The sequence below is a fragment of the Simochromis diagramma genome, unplaced genomic scaffold (assembly GCF_900408965.1).
Source record: "Simochromis diagramma unplaced genomic scaffold, fSimDia1.1 OVJJ01000646.1, whole genome shotgun sequence".
NCBI classification, from domain to species: domain Eukaryota; kingdom Metazoa; phylum Chordata; class Actinopteri; order Cichliformes; family Cichlidae; genus Simochromis; species Simochromis diagramma.
In genome coordinates, this window is record NW_024387279.1 from 2680242 (window position 1) to 2704303 (window position 24062).

General features: G+C 42.8%; 1 long non-coding RNA gene across 2 annotated transcripts in view; it reads left to right on the forward strand.

Moving 5' to 3' along the window:
* Window positions 1–1400: 1400 nt before the first annotated feature.
* The window catches only part of LOC120715896, a 28353-nt gene continuing 5691 nt past the window's right edge, over window positions 1401–24062 (forward strand). Inside the window, exons 1-2 of one of the 2 annotated variants that reach the window (XR_005691761.1) lie at window positions 1401–2236; window positions 2379–3940. This is a non-coding gene — a long non-coding RNA (uncharacterized LOC120715896). The remainder of the gene's footprint in view (window positions 2237–2378; window positions 3941–24062) is intronic. The other variant, XR_005691760.1, reaches the window with a different exon arrangement.

Genomic DNA, 24062 nt, shown 5'->3' on the forward strand with positions numbered 1-24062 from the left:
ATTACTGTGCACTGAACAGAATATGAATTATTTAAAACAAGCTCAATGCTCAGCAATAGTAATGCTAGTAATACTGTAGGAATACAGCAACACAGTAAACCATATAACACCAATGTGGAACGTTTTTCTGCAGGAGAAGTACTTTCATTTCATTATCTTACATAATGTTTGCCAGTAATACAGTTCTGAAGTATGTATAGAAGTATGTATATGTAGAGTATGGCATGTGTAGTCAAGTATTTTTATAGTATTCTGTTGTTTGTTTTGCTAAAGCATTGCTTACAGTTCTATAGAGTGCAGAGACATGAAGGGGGGTTACATCCGCTAATTTTCTGTACATGCTACTGGTTTATGGTATGTAAGTATTTACTTTCAACTTAAGTGGTTAAATGCTGCAATTCGGGCATGTTAAAGCAATGGATAACATATACCACATGGATGCAGCAAGCTTTGGCAGCTGTGATGTTTTTTTGTTTTTTAATTAAATTATGTTATTATGTAGTTTGATTAGCGAGCTGAAGTCATAAAATACATGTAAGCTAAATAGTGCTAACTAACAGACTCATAAAATTATAGAGTTCCACTGTGTAATTTGTATCACACATCGTGCCATGTTCTTGGTGAGACAGTTTTTATTAGCATGCTTCAAATTGCACCAAACTTGGTGGAGAGGTGAAGTTTAGTGATGATAATGAGCAAGTAACTAATTATCATAAGTAGTTGTTTTAGCAGATCATAAACAAGTACTGGTGATGGTTTGATTAAGATTGCGTGCTAATGCTGTAAAGTTGGATGTCTATTAGAGGAACGGCAGTTTTTGCACTTTTGCTTTTTTATTCACCTCTCGCTCTTGTGTGGAAATGATTGGTTTGGAACATTTAGGCAATTTATAAATTTATCATCACAATACATGTAGCATGTGCAACATTTCTCCAAAATGGTTTTGTCATTGCTTCCCAAAGTGCAAGAATCCAGTATGACAAGATAATGTACTCCACGTTGAATTGTGTCATTTCAGCCTCACAAAACTACCTTGTTAGATATATGAGAAAAACTGATGCGAGCTGTCAAACACAGAGACGCTTAACATCCTGTAAGGGGAAATTCTTGGTGGAAACAGAGAGTTCTGGTCACACTTTTTGCTTCATCTCAACTTGAAAAGTTTTGGCTGACGGCAGTTTGAAACCCGAAATAGACGTGGAGCTCTTAGCTGAAACAGATGCACATGTGCTTGTTTCGGCTACTTCTCGACAAGAAAAAGTGCTTGTAGTTGTACGTACATAGACACACACACACACACACACACTGACAAGAGCATTGACTGGAAACAATAGATGTGGAGGGGACACCTGCTTGCCTGATATGCACCCCCCCCCATCCCCCCCATCCTCCCTCCCATCCATTAGGATTCAGTTCAGGGCTCGGCTCTGTCTCCGTGAGTAGGTTAGCCATGTGTGTCATGGTGAAATCCAGTGAATGATAATGAACTAACCGTGTGTGTGTGTGTGTGTGTGTGTGTGTGTGTGTGTGTGTGTGTGTGTGGAGAGGAGGAGGAGAGGAGGTGGCATGCTTGCTGAATCACTCCCTCTATCCATCCCTCCATCCACCTATCTATCTAGCCATCCAGCTATTCCTCCTCCTCCACCACCTCCTCCTCCTCGTTGGCGGTGTGTTGGCTAGAAGGACGGCCCCCATGCTCTGACACACACACATGCAGACGCACACCTCCGCGATGTGTCACTACCCATTCCACCTGCCTCTTCTCGTCATTCTCCGCTCACTGTTCCATCTACCTACACTTGCTCTTTCCCACCCTCTAAACCTCAGTTTGTCTTTATTAATATTATTTTTTTTAGTTCTCTCTTAGTCTTGCTCTCCACCCCCCCCCCCCCCCCCACCCCCCCACTGTTCTCAACTCCCCCCCACGCTGTGTGTCACCACTGCCGGGAAGGAAGAAAAATGCTCCGGCACACGAGAGCGAAAGGAGAAAACGGTGAAAAGAGTCAAAGGGAGAAGACGGTGAAGACTGGAGTGTGCTCGGAGCACAGCGATGCCTCCATCTGCTATGAGCCACACTCTTCTTTGATGGAATATCCCGGACAGCGGAGGGCAGAAGGAGGGAGAAGAAAAAGAAGGAGAAGAAGAAGAATAACAGGACTGAGAAGACGGGACGGCCAGCGCTCGCCTCAGGAGGGTACGGCAACACGAAATGAAAAGAACAAAAAAAACAACCCATGTATGACATGCTTTTGCCAATCATTTCTCTAACAACTTCAGCTCTTCTGTCCCTTTTGGCGTTTTTCATTTTGGGTTTTAATCTGTCTCGCTCTCTCCCTCTCTCTCTTTATTCCCTTCTCTCTGCTGAGTTGTGTCCACAGGCTCTGTTTGGGACTTTGGCTAATTGTGAAACTATTCTCCGGACTCAGGCAAAGACGAGACTTTCTATACCCCTCATTTCTTTTTCATTCTAATTAATCCCCCCCTGTGCAGACCCTCAAAGAGCCCATCTCTCTCTCTTGCACTCTCCATAACTCCAGCTCTGCCTCTCTCTACCTCACTCACTGTTTTTTTCCCCTCGCTCTCTCCATCTGTCTGCCTTTGAGAAGCAAATAATTGGATGTGGAGATTGGCTTCTCTGTGGCTGAGCCAGAGGATTGAGGCTGCACGGCACTTCACACACAGACACACACACATGAAAACACGATTACTCACACACACATACACCTGCAGCTCAGGCTGTGTGTGTGTGTGTGTGTGTGTTTGTGTGTGTGTGTGTGTGAGAGACAGAGAGAGTTTGAATATGAGCTGCAAAGATCTCCCTCGTTTTTTAAAAAGACTAGTTTTCATCGTTTCTTTCTTCTTCTTTTTTTTAAAGAATTTACCAACTTCTGAATGTGCTCTCAAAGCCAAGTATAGACTAAGTAATGTGCCTAAATGACTCTGTGCTTTTTCTTTTTTTGGGGGAGAGAGAGATCCTCTGCTGAGGTTTTTTTGGGATAAGGAAAACAGATATATATATATATATATATATATATACATACACACGTAAATATATTTCTCCTCTTCAAGTTATGGATGTGAGCTAATTTCTTTGGGGAAAAAGTATTTATTGTAATAGTATTTTATCAAAAGTATTTTTTTACAGTGCAGAAACTAAAAGAGAGAAAGAGAGAGAGTGAGCTCGAGCGGCTGAGAGACCTTTGAAGAGTTAGTGGCAGAGGTATTTCCCTGCAGAGAGGGAGAGAGAGACAGAGATGAAGAAGATGAAGAGGAGGCTTCTGAGACAAGAAGACATGAGAGGTGTTGTGATGCTGGCGAAGTTACAGGCTAGCTGGCTGAGTGGAGGACACACACGCACACACACACACACGTGCGCATGCACACACACACACATCAACACTTAGAAGAGATGTGAAGCTCCTTTCAGCACACTCTCTGCTCTGAGGCAGGGCGCCAAGTCCCCAGGGATGGATAGGAGACCTCTCAGCCGTTACACTCACTCTCTCTCACACACACACACACACACACACACACACACACACACACACACACACACACACACACAGAGTTAGTTACCTTAACACATTTTACACACTCGCAAAGCCACAGATGGAACGAGAGGGACTTTGCTTCGGGACGACCTTTTTCACATTTCTTCTTCTTTTTTTAATTGTGTTGTATTTCATTATTCACTCTCTCTCTCTCTCTCATCTCACTCTCTCTCCTCTTTACCTTCCCGCCCAACCACACATCTCCCGCCTCCCTTTTCTCCTCCTCCTCCTGCTGCTGCTCAGCTCCATCCAAGCTCATTGTCCTCTCAAACGCGCACACACCTCGCCACTGAGAGTGTTGCGTACACGTGCGTGCATGAGGACGGGGGTGTGTGTGCGGCCGGTCTTTCTACGCAGCAGCGCAGCCCGGCACCAGCTTTCACTCTGAGGTGAGTGTTTGTGCGCCGTCTCCGTATCTCACAAACTCACCTTTTTTCTTTTAAAACACAGTTTTTGTGTGTACTGAAGTTTGTAAAGTGTGTGTATGTCATATTATTTGAACTATTGGTGTTTGTGTGTGTGAGTGAGTGTTTGCGTTAACAGGGGTCAGAGGTTCTGCCGGTGACATTTGGATGGCAGCAGGGTTGGATATGGAGCTGAGATTGTGTCCCAGGCTGCTGGTGTGACTGTGAGTGTTATGAGCGTGTGTGTGTACGTGTATCCGTGCGTGTGCGCTGCCAGAGGGTGAGCTCGGCTCAGTCTGTACGTGCTCTGCTTATGAATTACTGACCACGGCTGGAGTTCTGCTCCCTGCTAGATCACAAGGAGCCTGCAGATAGCCTCTCCTCTGTGCTTTTTTCTTTCTCTTTTCTTTTTTCACACTTTCACATCGCTCCGTCTCTTCCTCTGTGTCTCTCTCTTTTCTCAGTCCGTCTCATTTGAGTCGGGCGTCTTAATTGGCATACCTGCTCGTAGGCAACCGCACCGCCAAAGCTGTGCGCTCAATGCATATTCTCACACAACCAGTTTATATGTTGAAATAATCTCCTCTGTCACTCCCTCTGTCACACACACACACACACACACATTCCACGGCAGATTTAAATATTTCCCGGCGGGGTTGGAGGGTGAACAGAAATAGATCTAATTCTAAATCAGGACTAGAGCTCGGCTCAGGCAGCCACGCCACCCCCCCTCCCTCTCTCCCTCTGCTACAGCCAGCAGCTACAACACTTGCACTCCAAAAGAAGAAGAAGAAAAAAAGAAAGTTCAAAGATTTGCTGTGAGTTTTACCAGTGAAATATACTGCGACAGCGTGAGAAGAGCAACTCTTCCCTCGCCAAACCCCGCGCTGTTCATCCACATCAGCCTCAGTGCTGAACACGGGGAGACAAAAAGAGCTTTTTAGTTTCAAAGATGCTGATAATCAGACTTCCTTTATTTTTATTTTTCAGTTTTATTTTGAAGCAATAACATTAATAAAAAGCAGATTTTAAAAAACGGTTCATTTGCTTCACAGAAACTTGACTTTAAAAAGGTTTTGGACAGTTTTAAGCTGTATGGATTTTCCCGTTCCGCCTCTTGGCTGCTACAGTAGCTGGCTGCGGGCGGATTAAAACTGGAGTTAAGATACAGATCTGGAGTTGATGAGTTTCTAGCTGCCTGTCTGTCCGCCTACCTGTCTGTCTGTGATGCCGTGTCTGTGTGAGTCGGGCCTGATTCCAGAGCGGTGATAGGATAGGTCACGGCCTGCTGGCTGCCTCCAGCGGCGCAGGAGAGAGAGAGAAGGAGGAAAAGACAGAGATATGGAAAAGAGGAGGACGGCAGGGGGAGCAGGTTGAAGGAGAGGGTGTGTGTGTGTTCATGTGTCAGGTTGTGTGTTTGTGATGACAGTGTGTGAGATAAGGCAGAATGGGGGGGGGGATAAGATGTGCTGAAGGCTGGATAAGCTGCACCTGGTTTGAGAGAGAAAATAAAAGATAAGAACACACAAAGAGAGATGTGGGGAAAAGGGGAGGTGGCAGGTCGCAGGAGTGTGTGTGTGTGTGTCTGTGTGTGTCTGTGTGTGTTAAGCTTCCGATATCTACCTACTGTCTCCTACTTCTCCTCGCCCGCAGTCTCCCTCGCTAACCGCCCTCTTCCTCTTCACTCTCTCCTCTTTCTCTTTTTTGACAATGAGCCGACAGCAAAGAACAAAAGAAGACATAATACATGCAAGCCCTCCTCTCTCTGCAGTCAGGAAGGAGAGGAGGAGGAGGAGGAGACAGGAAAGAGGAGAGAGGTATGAGTAAGGCGCAACATGCAAGGCAATTGTCGTAATCAAATTATATAAAATAAAAAAGGAATAAATAAAAATAAGCTGTGTGGTTGCTCCAGAAATGTCAAACTTATGAAAGGAAGGTGAATCAGTGGGTGAGTTCCTGGATGTGAAATGGTATGAAAAAAAAAAAGAGTTTTATTCATGATCACAGACCAAAGTTTTCAAAATGTGCAGACAAACAAGCCTTCTGCTGTTGTTGTCTTACTGACTTTCTGCACTAATAAGACAAGGTGACATTGAAAACAAAAACCCTCAGGTGACTCTGTGCTTCATCTCTTACCAACAACTGTTGCGCCGTCCTGTTTCCAGACTCTCTCTGTTGTCTTTAATCTGGACGCAGCGACCTGGAACTGCACTCGTAACGTATGTTTGGACCATAATTAGTTGGAACCAAGAGCAACGACCGATCACTTCAGAATTTAAAGTGTGCTGTTTAAAGTAATATCTCTTCTACTTGATTTAAAAACAAAAACAAACAGTAGAGATGCTGGCAAACTGCTGCTTTAACCAGTAGCAGCTACATCTAAGTAGAAGTCATTTTAAGTTCATATAGTGAGATATTAGATTAAAGGTTAGTTCTTTACTTAATGCACTTTTAAGTAAAGTTAAGTAAACCTGAGCCTGGTTCTTCCTGTTAAAAGGGAGTTTTTCCTTCCCACTGTCACCAAAGTGCTTGGTCACAGGGGCTCATATGATTCTTAGGTTTTTCTCTGTATGTGTTATTGTGAGGTCTACCTTACAATATAAAGCACCTTGAGGCGACTGTTGTTGTGATTTGGAGCTGTATAAATAAAATTGAATTAAATTGAATTAAAAATAAACAACACGGCCACATATGCTAATTTGTCGCATCTTTCAATAGGAGCTTAGGTGGTTTCAGTCGACCAGAATGATTACTTTTATTTTGTTCTTGCTTCTCTTTGGGATATAAATTCTTTGGACTGTTCACTGTGATGTCGTTCTGGGTCTGAAACCCAGAACGACAGCGAGTTACCCGCTCCCTCCGCTGCTTCATCTTCAGTTGTATAAACTCCAACATTATCACTCATACAGTGAGTGCTGCAGTTTATTTCCCTGGTTAACAAACTGGTACAAATGTGAGGCTAATGCTCCAGTTTGAGCTGTTTTTAGCTAAAACAGTTGTAGCTGTAGTGGTTTCATATTTGTATTTTGTACGCTGAAAAGTTTGCTCAGCAGAGGGTTGTCCTGTGCTTCCCATTTGGCTATTATTGTCTGAAAGCAGGCTAGTGGCAAAGAATTCAGACACTGGAAAGAACAGACTGGACAAAAACTGTTGAAGTAGTCAGAGGAACCCCAAAGGTTAGCCAGATTGTTTGAGCCAACTTTTTCTTAGCAAATATGTTCACACACAACACTATTAATGTTACCAGCCATGCAGTTCATTCACATAAACAGTCATTTTTTTTCCAGCTCATTTGGTTTGAATGATGTTGACACAAAGGTGCAGTGGTTAGCACAAAACTTCCTTGTTCGAGACTGGAGGTGGAGTTTGCACGTTCTCCGGGTTCCTCCCACAGTCCATAGACATGCGTCTCAGGTTAACAGGTTGATATGGTCTCTCTCTAAGTGATAGACAGGTGACCTGTCTGGATGTTCACCCCATTATTACACAGATGCTTGTTAAAAATCTAACCTGCAGGAGTCCTGCTGCAGATATAAAGAGGAATGACTTAACCTTCTGAACTCTTTCATGGCATGCATTTTTAATTTCTCTTTGCTATTTGGGCTGATTGGGACCTGATGAATGTAAAAACAAAGTGTTACCAGACATTTTTTTTAACCTGATTTTTGTTTCTGAGAAAAATGAGATCCACATATGAGGACATTCATTTTAAATGTTGATAGATCAGTGGCACTATAATGTCTTCTTAAGTAGATATCAGGCCCTTGTAGAGCAAAAATAGTATTTTGGTCTAGACAACCCAAAATGCGATGTCCACATATGTGGACGCCAGGTCCTAGGAGGTTAAGAAAGCAAAAGTAATTACGCTTACATACAGATTTAACTGGCTAATTTGTGGATTGTATAGCATCAACAGGATTGCACTGGTTTTCCCTTTGCCTTACTTACACCAGATAATTAATGGTTGCTGATTATTACACATAATAAAGGACTCCACACACACACATGCAGTGATCACACCCGGCCAGCGATTTCAGCTGCGGTAATTAAAGAAGCGTTAGCAGTGAGTGAATAAAACATGCATCAATCCCTCTTCCCTTCATTCGAACCCCCTCCTCCATCTTTTTTTTCACTGTCTGTTCCTTTCTGTTTCCCCCACCCTGATGTAATTCTCCGGCATCTTCCTTTCCTCCAGTTCATCTGCCCCCCACCCACTATTATTGCGCTGCTTTCCTCATCTCCTTCCTTGTTCCTGCTCTTGCTCTTTTCTGCCCTCATTTCCTCCTTTATCATAGTCTCCCTCCTCTTACTCTTCGCCTCCTCCCATCGGACTCCAGCCTCTCCTCTCTAGCATTCCCCAGAGATGAACCAATGTGTGCAAGCTGTTGCAGCAGGAGCAGTACAGGTGTAGATAGAGCTATCGTGGTGGGGATGTGCTTGGAAACATGTCGTTTTTTGCACGCGCGCACACACACACACCTTGTAGGCACTGCAGGTGCTGCATCAAGATAAATGAGCCGTCATTAGCCAATCAGGTCAGCCGGTGGGAGGGCGATGGAATACCGAGAAACGAGATCAGCTAGTGGAGGTCAAGCCTCTGACAGGAGGGATGTGTGTATTTATGTGTGTGTGTGCGCTGCATGGTGAAAGTGAGAAGGAGGATTCCCTGATTAGATGTGAGCAAAGTTTTCTTCTCCTCCTGCTTTTTACTGCTCAAACTTCCCCTTCCTTCCTCTGTTACTGTCTCCCCCAACCGTCCCTCTCCCCACCCTCCCTCTCCCCACTCTGGGAAAGTTGAGCGTTGCTGAAGATTGTTGCACTGCAATTTGACGGCCTAATTGGTATCTGCGGCCGGTTGTTTATCTCTTCATGGTGACTCGGTGCAGTGAAGGAGACAGCGATTGAGGAGGAATTTAAAAGCGTTTCAAAAGTCTTGTTTGCACCTCTGAATTTCTGCTGGAGGGAGAAGCTGATGTCATATTGTGTCTTCAAGCTCCAGGGGAAAGCCTAACTAGTTAGAGAGAAAGTCAGACTCACATATATTTTCATTAGAGCACCGTGATCTATGAGCGTGCATGTGCATGTATATGTTTGCCCTCCTAACATTTACTCTGGGGCTAATACAAATGGATTTATGCATAACGTGCTCATTCTCACAGCTAATGTGCTGCTGGGATGGAGGAAGGTAAATGATAAACCCCATGGAAAAAACCCTCTAATCTCACTTATTCTCTCCCTCTCTCTATGAATTGTGTGTGTGTGTGTGTGTGTGTGTGTGTGTACGTACATGTATAAAGGGCTTTCAGGATGGCCGCTAGCTTTCTTTGATCACTAATCCTTTCTCTGGCCTGACTTTCTGTCCCTCGTTCTTTTTTTCCTCTGCCCATCTCTCCGCTCTCCTCTCATCTCCTCTCCCGCGCTCGCCTTGCCATGTCTGCATTGTGAGCAGCTTACAGGCGGCTATCTAGGACAGGGTGCCCTCTCTCTGTCTGTTTCTGACTCAGGGTAGTTCTCCTTTTTCCCTTCACCGCTGCTTTACTATTCTCTGATTTCTCAAGCATTAAAGATGCACTCCTTTCTTTCCTTCTTAAAGCACAATACATTCTGTTTATTTAGAGTTTCTGGTCCACGGCATCATTCCTCCTGTGCTTGCTGGGTATGGTGCAATGCTTTTCCTAGCACACCTCTGAGCATAAAGTGCAGCGCAGAGCAGGTGTTTCAATGGAAAATCAAGTGCACCAAAAATGTGTGTGAGTGTTAATATGAAGCACATTTTGCTAGCTTAGTGTGAGTATTTTTATCTGTTTGGCCTATCCTACAAAGATCAGTGGAAATAAGGATCAAAATTATTTTAACCAATACAAACTGATGGAATAATATAAAAGTACAAGAAGATGAAGAAGAAAAATACAGGAAATGTTCAAATAATAACAGAAACACAGTGCACTGCAGGGTTAACAGCTACACAATTAGCCCTTAGAAGTATTATGAAATGAGAAAATTAGTGTTTAGCCGTTGTTGCCTGGGCTCCGGGAACTTTAGTAATATTATCACTATTGAAAGGTTAAAACGAGACATCCAAATACAGGCAAACAGGTTTGGTGCGTACAAGATTAGCTTGCTACGTGCTACAAATATGAGCAAACACATTCGATGTCTGAGATCAATAGAAAGACTGCAAAAATGCCACTGTTGAGTATGGAGTAAAAATTGCATTTTCTCAGGTCAGGCCACACATCTTAATAATTTTTTGAACAAAACTACATATTTTAGTTACTCTGTTGTAAGCTAACGTCATAAGCTAATTTGCTAAGACCTTAAGTTTAGCATTTTTTGCTCTATAGAAAACTAAAGACAGGACTGGATTTTGTCCTCTGTTTCCTTTCAGGTCATTGCTCTAAGAAGAGATACCTTTTTGGATAAATGGTGAATTAAGGTTTTAACCAATATATATGAACTGTGAGTACTGAAAGGACAGTTTTAACACAGTTTTGGCCTGGCAAAATAAAAGCGCCCTCTTTCATTTCTCTCCATTCATTTTCCTTATCCTGAGATCACTGTGACCTTTCTGTCCTCTTTTTTTCTTGCGTTCTCTCTCACTCGCTATCTTTCTCCTTGCTCTCAGTTTCAGGTAATCTGTCCAACCAGCTGAGGCGAGAAATCTCTTGACTGCAGCGCACACAAACAGTCTCTCTCTGTCCCTGTTGCTCTCTCTGCCTCTTGCTCTCTCTCTCACAGTTCACAGCTCATCTAAAGCTCCTGCCAATGCTCACGGCATTATTATTCACCATGTTCATAACTTTACTGAGGAGCCCTGTGGTCGGCCAGACAGTTGTAGTGCTACCGAGACCTCGTAATCTCACTGCTCTCTGCGCGGGCCTTGTTAAGCCTTATTCTCCACTGGGAACCTGGAGGTTATAATTATCCTACCTTGAGCAGTCCGGGAGCACCTCGGTTGCTCTCTGTAGTTCTGGTGTCGCTCCAAGAAAAAGGCAACAGAGACTTCTACAGAAGGCAAGTGATAGCACAGAAGCACCGGCACTGGGGACGCTAAGCTCTAAATTGTGCTGTTGGTGAGTGCTGTTTCAACACCATCTCTTACAAGAACAACAGGACACGTCCGACCACACTTAGCTTTGACAGTAGGCGTATTTTCTATTAATGTTTTGTTGCTCCATGGGTCATGCTAAATATGTACTCTCCACTTTCTGGGAATCGAGGAGTTGAACAAAGCAGCGTGAAAATTGTATAAATATACCCAAAAAACGTCTTCTTTCTTTTGTTTCATTTTCTTAAGCTCAGTTGTTCTCTTGGTCTCTCCAGTTGTTTTGGGGAGCTAACACGCTATCGCCTGAATAACAGTGTTTATTAGAACCACAAATTCATGTGTTGTAGTTCTGCAGATGGGATAACTCCCACGCATGGACACATGGAGACTTTCTCTGTTTACCATCAGCAGGTCCCACTCCTGGGAGAAACAAATTCCCTTCTTGAACACCAATACAATGAGCACAGGAACAACACCAGTTTCCCGTCGCGTCTAGATAAGACCCTAATGTCGGTCAGCCTCTACCTCTAGCCACCTCTTCCATTTGAGAAGCCTGCTTTCTAGAATCATGGCAAACTGACAGACTGAAATCACTTGCAATTATCCTCAAAGTAATCTGGCATTACATTTTACCTTTTTAGTTTCAATAAAAATCACCGTATCCTTTATCAGATAGGATAGTTGAGTCAGATGTCCCCAAATAGCTGTTAGCTATTTCCTTTTTCATCACACTTTAAAACAAATGTTTAAAATGACTCATGTATAAAACATTTTTTGGGCTAACCACCATGATGTACTGTTTGCAAAGTATTTTTGAAACTTGTCATTTCCCCAGACCTCTACAATGGTGGTGCAGTGCAAAGTTGACGTAGCGCGAAGGTAGCCGCAATAATGGAAAAGACGGCAGGTTGAAGTAAGCGATCCTTTACGGGCCAGAATATATAACCTGGTTAGTATGAAACGTTGGCGTGTTTTACTGTTTTTGGATTGTTTTTGATCTCTTGATTCAAACATAGACCTAAGGCACTTCCAATGTAGAAGTTCCTTAAACCTGCTTTCTTTCTTGTGTCCAACAAGATGGTTGAAAAGGAACTAAACCTGTTGTGTCGAAAACAGATCTTGAGCTGCCTTGCTCCATGACCTCAGTAAACACTTTCCTGAGTTTATTGTCTTGGTTGGTAGTTTCAAGTCTTACCAGGTTACCAAATGCATTATGGCAGCAATTCCCAAAGTCAAGAGTGCTGTGGCCCACTTAAAAGTCCCACGGGGCCCACCCGAGCTTCACTGTAATCAAAATACAAGAGAAAGTGATGTGTTTCCTTGAAGATTTTATTTTAAAAACATTAATCGCTAATGCTACACAGTCATATTGTGTCATATAGTGTCAAGGCCAGTCTGTGACCCACCTGCCACTGGGACACAAACTTCAATACAAAAGCAAAAAATTATTAGCTTTTATTCACTTTTTAATGAATAAATACATTTATATAAATTAGTGCTGTTAGCATTAATCTCGTTAAAATAACGTTAACACCATAATCGCATTAACGCAGCAAATCTCTGTTAGCGATTTATCGCGGCTCGCCCCGTGTGTGGGGCTGGACGTCACTAATGCGTTAACGAGCTACCTGCGCTAATGCGTTGATGCGGTACAGCCCCACGTACGGGGCGATCCGCGATAACTCGCTAACAGAGATTTGCCACGTTAATGCGATTATGGTGTTAACATCATTTTAACGAGATTAACGCTAACAGCACTAATATAAATATGTAAGTGAATTTCTGTTGTTACTGCGGCCCACGTGCAGTAGCTTCAAGGGCCACCAAGGGGCCCCGGCCCACACTCTGGGAATCGCTGCATCATGGTTCTCATTTTTAAAATCGTAGTCCCCTGTTTGTCAAAATGGACGATGAAGCAAGACACACTTTAGGCCTTGTAGCTAGAAAAGTTACTGCTGTATGAACATACAGTGTGTCAGTGAGTCCACCCTCGAACTGTCGGCATAGTTTGCAGAGGTTATTCCGTGTGACTTGTAAAAACAGATATTTTATGATTCTCAATTCAGAAGTGTAAACTTATCCTGTAGAAATGATGGATAGGTGGAGGAGCAGGTGAAGCAGTAGGATGGGTTTTGGTGTGTATCAGGAGGCAAAGATGTGTGTGTGGAGGGATTGAGGGTGAAACACAAAGCAGTGGCCTGTGGAGAAGAAAGAGAGCTCCTGTGTGTTTAGAAGTCAATAGGCTCTTTGTTCACTGATCCTGGGACACAGTTAGCCATGAGACACACTGACACTTCATACACACCATAATGTACCTGCGGACACACACATGCAATTTAAATACCTAAGCCCGAAAGGGCATTCCTCCATTTTCAAAGTAGCTGCTTTCCAGGTTTTAATCTGTCTACATACAGATGCCACCCTTTATCGCTCAGCCCTCAGCTTTGGTGTCTTTATGTTGAAACTACAGAGAAAACCATTACCTTGACTTTTTCTTTCACTTATCTGGGAGGGGGGATGCGGGGAGGGGTCAGTGGGTTTTTCTTCTTTTTTTTAACGAAAACTGGACAGAGGACATTTTGTGTGAGAACAAGAGAAAGAGGGTTGGGAAACAGAGAAGGGGGCAGGGCTGCAGGTACAGGTAAAAGCTTTGTGCAGGTACCAGAACCGAATACGTGAATTCAGATGGAAAAGAGAGCAGGAGGCGCTCTGTATGTTGGAGTCAGTCGCACAAAATGGCAGGAATTGGTTCTTCTGTGGCTTCACGGTGACCTGGAAAAGTGCATAATTGTAAGTATACATAAAAGATCTTCAGGTATTTCTTTAATTTTGTGTTATCTCTTGAGCTGTAAAAGAGGAACTCGTGACTTTCAGGAGCTATATTGTGTTTCTTCCTAGTTGTGCAACCGCGACTCATTTCGGGCAAATATTCAGAAACAAGAAGATGTTTCCTTTTAAATGAAGTCTCGCACATTCAGTTTGGCATTGCATTTTTTTCTGTTATAGCTATTTGGTTTTTATGAAAAGGGGATAAAGACAGGACAGGACAGGACATTGATCTAATTACACTTAACCTTAGATGGGTTGCCTGTGACCCGGTGAACCGCAAGAGGTTAATAATGTGTAAAACTTTCCATGAAACGAGTGCTGTGGAATTCAGGGGTTTTTTGGCCATTGCTGAGTAGAACTTCTGGTTCTTGCACCAGTGAGAGCAGGTAAGGCGCTTGATGGGAAATGTTCTGGATGGGAGGTTTCTCGGTGGCTACTTATTTTCCATGAGAAGAAGTCAGGCACGTGTCAGCACGAATCACGCTCACACACAAGGTTCCTGCTTTGTATGTATGTGTGTATGTGTCCGAAGGCAGGCCCGATATAAATAATGGATAAAGGTCTAATAAGTTTTCTGTGTTATGTCTCTGGGCTGTTGACCATTGGGATCAGCATTAGGATTCCGTCACTCAAACTGTGGCACAACACTCGGCTTATCTGTGTTTTACGCACACAAATGCACACACACGTCCACGCCAACACTCCCACACGTCTGCGTACGCGCTCGCAAACACTGATCGCCTTATCTCATTGTCCAAACAAGAAGATAACAAATAAACCACATTGTCTGTTTCCACAGAGGATCTCGATAAGACACAAATCAGCTTACGCACACAGACAAACGGACACACGCGTAAATATCTACAAACAGCGCACACAAGGAAGCGGTGCGAGTTTTCACAGGGAATGACGGTGGGGAAAAAAACGGATTAAAACAAGGATGGATGACTTTGACATTAATCCCACCTGTTTCAAACTCTTTCTGAGTGACCCTTTTGCTCCATTTTCAAGCCCTGATACCTTTATCTCTCATTTCTTCTTATCTTTCCGGCACGTCTTTGCAGCCCTCTGACTTTCCTATTCCCATGCCTGCTGATACAGCAGGCTGCTGAAAAAAGAGGGGATTCCCCTTCAGTCTGAAAAGTAGCTCTTTGTTCACCAAACAAGGTACCACATATTTTAGATGTGATTGAGGTTATTAGCTGAATGAGTATATACTATTCTGCTGATCGCAGTAGTAAATATCAGAGAAATAATCTGACACTGATCTTTTCCAAGCATTTTTTTTTTGGCACATTAGCTACTTTTTCACATATACAAGACTACAGCTAACAGCAAGTTAGCATGGCTTAGCATAAAAAAACGTACATCACAAAAACTGATACCTCTGAAACTCTGAAGGGTTCCAAAGATTTAATGCAATCCTTTTTTGTCCTTTTATCTCAAGGCAGGTGTAAATAATTATTCTATTATGTATTCAGGTATCCTGATTCATTCCTATTCAGTGAGGCCCATCTCATAAGTACCTTCTTCTGCATCCCCTGACTGAACTGCAGCCAAGGCCTGGCTCAATAGATCGGCTTCAGCTGTATTTCTGCCATACAGCAGGTACCATAAAAACTGTGGGAACAGGCACTAGTTGGAAACAGCGCCATAAAAAATGGTTGCACACACTAAACGTCATGTATAGAGAAATTATGCAGTTGAGTTGGATAATCTGAAAGAATTCATAAAAAAATAACAGTCAACTTACCAAAGCTGCTCAAAGACAGACCGAGCTGTGAGCAGAACTGAAGGTGAGAGAGAGTTTCAGCTATAAAGGCTGTGCTCGTGACGTTTGTGCCACAGCTCGTGATGCTGGCGGTAGAGCAGGTCACATACCAGTTAGATCAGCGGCCCCCAACCTTTTTTGCGCCACAAGCCGATTTAATGTCAGACAATATTTTCGCTGTGTAACACATTGTGTAACTTTATTAGCAGCATCCGCCTGAAATGCGGCAACAACATTGAGAGTAACATCCTCCTCTCTGCCCCTTAATGCTCTCTGGTCACTATGGTAACGCGTAAATATTTCTTTCAAAATAAGACGCACAACTACAACACGGGAAAAGACCCAGGGAAACCGAGTTAACGATAAAAACCCTGAAAACCATAAATTTCACACCTGAGCCTCAAGTCTCGCGGCCTGGTACCAAACGACTCATGGACCAGTACCGGTCGCCCGGGGGTTGGGGACCGCTGAGTTAGATCAATTATCAGACGACCTGGTGGTTCGACCCCTGGCTGCTCCAATCTGCATGCCAGTGTGTCCTTGAGCAAGATGATACTGAACCCCAAGTTGCTCTCACATCCAAGTGTTAATGTTACACAGAAAGCAGTTAGGCATAGAAAAAGGTTCTTGTATGAATGAATGAATGAGGCGGTTTGTTTGAAGTGCTGTAAGTGCTCAAGTAGAGTAGAAAAGCACTATATAAGAAGCAGTCTATTTACCATATAGGACGACTATTAAATCTGAATTTAAAACATTCGCCTGAATGTAGGGCTGCCACGATTAGTCGACTAGTCACGATTACGTCGACTATCGAAATCGTCGACGACTGATTTAATAGTCGACGCGTCGTTTGAAGCTTTGTAAGATCACAAAAGACGCAGGAATAAGTAGTAGGATTTAAGAGTGTAATAACGGACTGAAACAGAAGATGGCAGCACTGCATGTACAAGGATGCCAGCTGCCGTTAAACCCCGAAGAAGAAGAAGCTGTGTCCCAGAATTCATAGCGCAGCCCAGCTCAGTTTCCAACAATGGCGGCAGCTAGTTAGTTTTAATACTACTCTTATTATTCTTTCTGGGTCACAAAATAAACGTTTAGCATATTTTCAGGCGAGAATGTAGCTGTGTAAACCTCAAATATCTGCTCAGTTTATCAGGACACCACATATTTTCAAAAGCGCTCTGACGTTTTCGGAGACGTCTGTTACCCACTAGCTCGATAGCTAGCCGGGGGCAAGGCTCACTAGAGCCGTGAGAACACCGGACTCCCAGCAAATCGTTTTCAAACCCACCGCTGTCTTTCGCTACTCAGGTTAAACATATATAAGTCACTTAGATAACTTAAAAATGTTATTGTTTGGCTTTTTTTAGTATTTTATTTGTTCCTTAGTAAATCAGTTTGTCTGAGATTAAAGTTATAGTTTTTACACAGCTGAATAAACGTCAAGCAGACAACTGATTATCAGAAGTGTGAGATGCTCGAGAATATACTCCGGTGTCCTGTTATATTTTAGATAGCAAGGAGTTTATTAAACTTCACTGAAACAATCTGCAAATTTCATTAAAATTTAATAAACTATCATCTTGTCTTTATTTTTAGTTAGCACATACCTTAAACACTTAAAGCTGTAAGCTAATGATAGTTATATAAGAGCAGATGCATGTTGGTGCAATAAGCTGTACGTTGTACATCCAATGGATGATGATCTGATTAGTCGACTATTAAAATAATCGTTTGTGGCAGCCCTAACTGAATGAGATTGTGAGAAACAAAGAATAATACAATTTTTGAAGATTAATAAATAAATTGCATTTTGTGGAAGACAACCATTTCAGCGCCTGGGACACCTCATGACATCCAAAAATACTAATATATGAAACCTTCTTACTAACCTTCTCATCATCTGCTGTAAGCCAGACCCTGACTTGTTCTCCCAGCATCTGGTATTGTTCCTGGTCAGCCTTTACAAGCAACACTAAATATCTCTGTTAACTTCAAAAGTTACTTCTAGTTAGAGCTGACTAAGCCAACGAACTATTTAGTTGTAGGGATACTTGGGCATATTACTGCCTTGTAATCAATAATTTACGAGTGAAACTTTTATCAGAGCGTTAAATAATTCAAATTCATCGCCGATCTACTTTTTTCACTAACAAAAGCTTACGCTCTAACCCTTGTTTGTTTCCCACGATGGCTGGTTCATGCACAGTGCCATGCTGTACTTTATGTGCATATTTGTGGACGCACGTGGGCTATTTTTTTATGCTACCCTCCCTCTCCCTTGCTCTCTGTTAACGTTGACTCATCCATTTTCAGCCAGTTAATAATTCAGAGGGTCTGCAGGCTGTATTTTCATCTATCTCATCTCTACACTTGCCTGTGAAAGAACCTCTAGAAATTACGCATCGCCAAACAAGACGGTGACTCCGATGGCTGGCAGCGTGGCTGGAGATAGAGAGAGACAGCGAGCCGGATGAGTGGGAGAAGAAGAAGAAGCAAAAGGAAAACAGGGGAGAGTGAGTGGAGAAGGCCAGGAGTGGGGGATTGGAGGATACATGGGAGACAAGAAGGATACGCAGTGGAGATGGGTGTCTCAGCACTGCTGTAAATCCTCTGCAGGGCCTTGTAAGCTGTCAGACAAGCTGAGGGTGTTAAAGGCATGTAGTGAGAGAGCTGCACACACAGACACACACACACTGCGCGTGCATCATTGTGTGGAAAGAAAAGTTTACTCTTGCTACCAGCGTGATGGCTCGCTGCTGTGTTTTATGGCTTTCTATTCCTATGTGATTTTCTCTGGCATGTCACATAGGGTCTAAAGCCATTGGGTACAGAGTGGGAGATCTGCAGACAAGGATTAGATGGATATATGGGATGGCAGTAAAGGGATAAAAGAAGAGCTCATGGAGGTTTAATAGTATATAGTACACACAAATGCATGCGCGCACACACACACACACACTGCATATGGCCCGAGGCGTTTTTGTCTCTGCTCTCAGGCAGCCCAGAGCCCAGCTCAGCTAATTGCCCCCATATGAGACAGGTTGAATCAATCCTTAAACCACACACACACGGAAACACACGCGTGAATGCAGACACTTCATGTTTCATCTGTGCTTGTGTTTTTGTCACCCACTCACTCCCTCTTGCACAGCGCACACACACACACACACACACTCCCCAGCCAGGCCTGCTGGTGCTGCTGACTCAGGTTGGTATTTAATGAAGCTCTTAGTTTCACCTCGCGTCTCCTAATCTCAGAGCTCATTTGTGATTGGCTGCTCGAACACTGGCGAAAAATGTTAACGCTTGGAGTTTAGTGAGCCTTAAGACATGCGTGTGTATGTGTGTGTGTGCGTCTGTCTGTCCATCTGTTTGCGTGAGAGGGAGCCAGAGATGGAGACAGAGTTGCGCAGGGAGAGAGTAACTGAAGCGCAGACATGGAGAAATGTTGAAAAATATGAGAATTGTAGCAGTAAAATGAGTTTTTCTCCTTGCTGAGTGACAGCGCTCAATAGACTGTGTGTGTCTGTGTGTGTGTGTGTGTGTGTGTGTGTGTGTGTGTGTGTGTGTGTGTGTGTGTGTGTGTGTGTGTGTGTGTAATGACCTACTGACTGAACCCCTGTAACTTTATCTACATGGAGTTTTTTCTTGCTTAATGGGCTGAACATGGTTCTCCGTTGGCGGTGTGTTGGCAGATCGTAGGGAGCTTTGGACCGTTTACCTGCAGGGAGCGTCTGTTACCAGATGGAGGCAATGTCCTAAGTATGTGTTAGACCGGTCTCTGGGCTACTGTTGCATGTGCTGCTGTTGGTCGCTCAGCCAGCCGTGGAGAAGAGCAAAGTCCTAACATTCAAAAAACTGAATTCGACTCCAACCGCTGTCTGTGCTTTTCAAACTCTGGTTTTGATCTCATTCCTGATGAATTCCATGCATGAGAGCACGTTTGTGTAGACTGAAAATCTCTCTCTGTAGGCAAATACAGGGAGTGCAGAATTATTAGGCAAGTTGTATTTTTGAGGAATAATTGTATTATTGAACAACAACCATGTTCTCAATGAACCCAAAAAACTCATTAATATCAAAGCTGAATGTTTTTGGAAGTAGTTTTTAGTTTGTTTTTAGTTTTAGCTATTTTAGGGGGATATCTGTGTGTGCAGGTGACTATTACTGTGCATAATTATTAGGCAACTTAACAAAAAACAAATATATACCCATTTCAATTATTTATTTTTACCAGTGAAACCAATATAACATCTCCACATTCACAAATATACATTTCTGACATTCAAAAACAAAACAAAAACAAATCAGCGACCAATATAGCCACCTTTCTTTGCAAGGACACTCAAAAGCCTGCCATCCATGGATTCTGTCAGTGTTTTGATCTGTTCACCATCAACATTGCGTGCAGCAGCAACCACAGCCTCCCAGACACTGTTCAGAGAGGTGTACTGTTTTCCCTCCTTGTAAATCTCACATTTGATGATGGACCACAGGTTCTCAATGGGGTTCAGATCAGGTGAACAAGGAGGCCATGTCATTAGTTTTTCTTCTTTTATACCTCTTTCTTGCCAGCCACGCTGTGGAGTACTTGGACGCGTGTGATGGAGCATTGTCCTGCATGGAAATCATGTTTTTCTTGAAGGATGCAGACTTCTTCCTGTACCACTGCTTGAAGAAGGTGTCTTCCAGAAACTGGCAGTAGGACTGGGAGTTGAGCTTGACTCCATCCTCAACCCGAAAAGGCCCCACAAGCTCATCTTTGATGATACCAGCCCAAACCAGTACTCCACCTCCACCTTGCTGGCGTCTGAGTCGGACTGGAGCTCTCTGCCCTTTACCAATCCAGCCACGGGCCCATCCATCTGGCCCATCAAGACTCACTCTCATTTCATCAGTCCATAAAACCTTAGAAAAACCAGTCTTGAGATATTTCTTGGCCCAGTCTTGACGTTTCAGCTTGTGTGTCTTGTTCAGTGGTGGTCGTCTTTCAGCCTTTCTTACCTTGGCCATGTCTCTGAGTATTGCACACCTTGTGCTTTTGGGCACTCCAGTGATGTTGCAGCTCTGAAATATGGCCAAACTGGTGGCAAGTGGCATCTTGGCAGCTGCACGCTTGACTTTTCTCAGTTCATGGGCAGTTATTTTGCGCCTTGGTTTTTCCACACGCTTCTTGCGACCCTGTTGACTATTTTGAATGAAACGCTTGATTGTTCGATGATCACGCTTCAGAAGCTTTGCAATTTTGAGACTGCTGCATCCCTCTGCAAGATATCTCACTATTTTTGACTTTTCTGAGCCTGTCAAGTCCTTCTTTTGACCCATTTTGCCAAAGGAAAGGACATTGCCTAATAATTATGCACACCTGATATAGAGTGTTGATGTCATTAGACCACACCCCTTCTCATTACAGAGATGCACATCACCTAATATGCTTAATTGGTAGTAGGCTTTCGAGCCTATACAGCTTGGAGTAAGACAACATGCATGAAGAGGATGATGTGGACAAAATACTCATTTGCCTAATAATTCTGCACTCCCTGTATATATGCAAATATACAGCAGCAGCATAAAACAAGTATAAGGCACTGCAAATATGTTGAGACAACCACGTGCAGATATCTACACAGTCACACACGCTGCCTATTGTGATTTACTGAAATAACATCACTTGCACATCTGTACACCTTTACCATATAAGTGACGATAAATCTCAAAAGATTAAGAAGTTAATCAGTGTTTTTGCAGGTAAGATCATTTAGTTTTGGTCACACGGGAACTTCCATCAGTCCATTGGCTCTAACTCTTTCGTTTTGTAGAGTGAGTGTTCGCAGACTACAGTCAGTGCCAACCCCTAACCCTACCCCTACCCCTTGACAAGAAAAGAAGGCTCTTGTATGCTTAGAAAAAGAGGGTGATTTTTGTTAATCTCTCATCTTTCAGCCATAATATCAGAGTCATGGCTTGTACGCAGCGGCCATTTCGCTGGACAAATTTACGATATTTATTTTTTTCGAACCAAGCTCGATTTTTGTTTGGATCCAAATAAACAGATCTGACCAGTCAGACCACTCGTAGCTTAAAATAAACCAGTCGTGAATATAAAATGATATGGAAATGGTTAAATATCTTTTAGATCAAATATTACCTTAGACACACAGCTAGAGCTGCTCCGGGTCAGTCAGCTCTCTGATATTATTTCGCTGCCTCCTCAGATAGGGTCCCAACTCTGCCAACAAGAGTTCAACCTGCCCCACTGATATCCTGAAATATCCTGAAAGTGCTCGTGATACAGCTTCATCTCCTGGATCAATCCATGAAACTCTCCCTGTTGCTCCCTTGTCTCAAGAATGGGATGGGTTAGGCATCTGTCTCTTCCTCATCTTATTTGGAAACTTTGGGACCATCTCATCATCTCTTGATGCCGTCTTAAATTTTTTTTACACTGCGTTTTTTTTTTGTTGTTGTTGTTGTTGTTTTTTAAAGACAGATTTTCCACACACAAACATTGATAAATACTACAGGTTTTAAATGTAACCTCAACAAAAATGTGACTACAGAAAATTAACACAAACATAAAGGATCACTTTGATATTCTACGGTCAACTTAAGGTGCTTTATATTGTAAGGTAAAGAACCTACAATAATACAAAGAAAACCCCAACAATAAGAAGACCCTGTATGAACAAGCACCTTGGTGACAGTGGGAAGGAAAAACTCCCATATAACAGGAAGTAACCAGGCATAGGGAGGGACGCCCATCTGCCACAACCAGTTGGGGTTGAGGGGAGGAAAACCGAGTCAGAACATACATATACATTCCATAATAACTAATGATAAATACAGAGTAGTGTATAAAGACATAAATGGCACATTACAAACACTGAAAGTGTTAAAGTGTACATTATCTTGTGAAACCCTCATTTGAACGTTCGGGCCTAAAGTTTACACCAGCTGACACTCGCTAAGAGTCGGCGTGCACCCTCAACAAATCAGCAGTCCATCCGCAAAGATATGTGGTTTTGAAACAGATTCACCAACATCAGTGTTTATGAACCAACGCACCTGCTTATTGGGACATAGACTTGCTGTGTTTTAAAATACTCTAGGGTTGGGCACCTTGCCCCCACAGTAGCCTAGCTATTGCTGATTGATTTTTGGCAGCCTTAATGAAAAAAGATGAAGTTCTAGACTTTCACCAGAAAAATAAACACCAAATGTAGTCAGCAAGAGCTGCCAAATAGATCAATAAACACATACATACAAAAAAACATAACCCAATTTGAAAAAATAACCCAAGTTTCTATGCATAAAAGATACCTAGAAGAACTTTAAATGACAATAATTATCCCCGTGTTTATTACTGGCTTCGAGGAAGGTGTAAAAACATATAATATGATCAAAACTGTAAATTTTGGTTGAAATAACTAACCTGAACAGTGAGTCAGCGAAAACAACTTTAATGAACATGGTTCAGAAATTGTCAAGTACAGCTGCAGCAAATTTGATGCAACAGCAATAATTACTGAGTAAGTGATGGCCTTTGGTGAATATGCAGTGCTTGGCAGGAGTTTCGATCAGCTGTTCCTGGTCCCAGTTCAAGGACAGGGAGAACATCAACAACAATCTTCTACTTTTCTATTCCAGTGTGAATGCACACAGTATGAAAACAGTATTTCTGTGGGAGTTAAACAGTAAATACAGGCCAATGTAACACATGTTCTCCATGTGAGCGTGACCTCTCAAATGCCCATTCTTTGTCCTGATCTAAGTTATGAACCTGACACTAACCCTAATCCTTACTGTTTGCCATCATGTCATTTTTTTAAAAAAAAGGTTCTTCCAAGTGTTTGCTTGTCAGACTCATGACACTGACCAGCATCATCTTCCCAACGGTTTCTTTATTAATGGCAACACACCGTCTCCTCAAAACAGGAGACCAGACTGAGATCGCCTTCCTTTTCCTTCAGTTGTATGAGGGTAATGAGTTGCCAGGTTTTCTTTTTAACTTACTGATATAGTGGATGCCAACTGAATGTTGCATTCTCTCCACTGAAAGCCTGTCCAAGGTTCACACTTGTTTTACATTCAATATCTGTCACTTTTACCTTTAAAATTAGCTCATCGCTCATTAGCTCAGTCCTGACTCCAATGTCTTAGAGAGAAGCAGAAAAGCACTCTTTCTATATCCCCTCATTGCCAAGACTTCAGAGAACAATTAAAAGAACACAAACATGTGTAGGGTTAGTGTCAGACATCACTGGTGACGCCCTGGACCACACATGGCCTGATTTAGAAGTGGAAAAATACTTTTGGGACTAGCATATTATTCTGCTCAGTAATGTGGTAGCTGTAGCGACTTCTATTTAAAATTAACTGTACGTTAATGTTGGTAAGTATTTTCACTGTAGAGATTTCATGTATTGAAGTAGAAAGATTGTCAGTGATGAACCTGT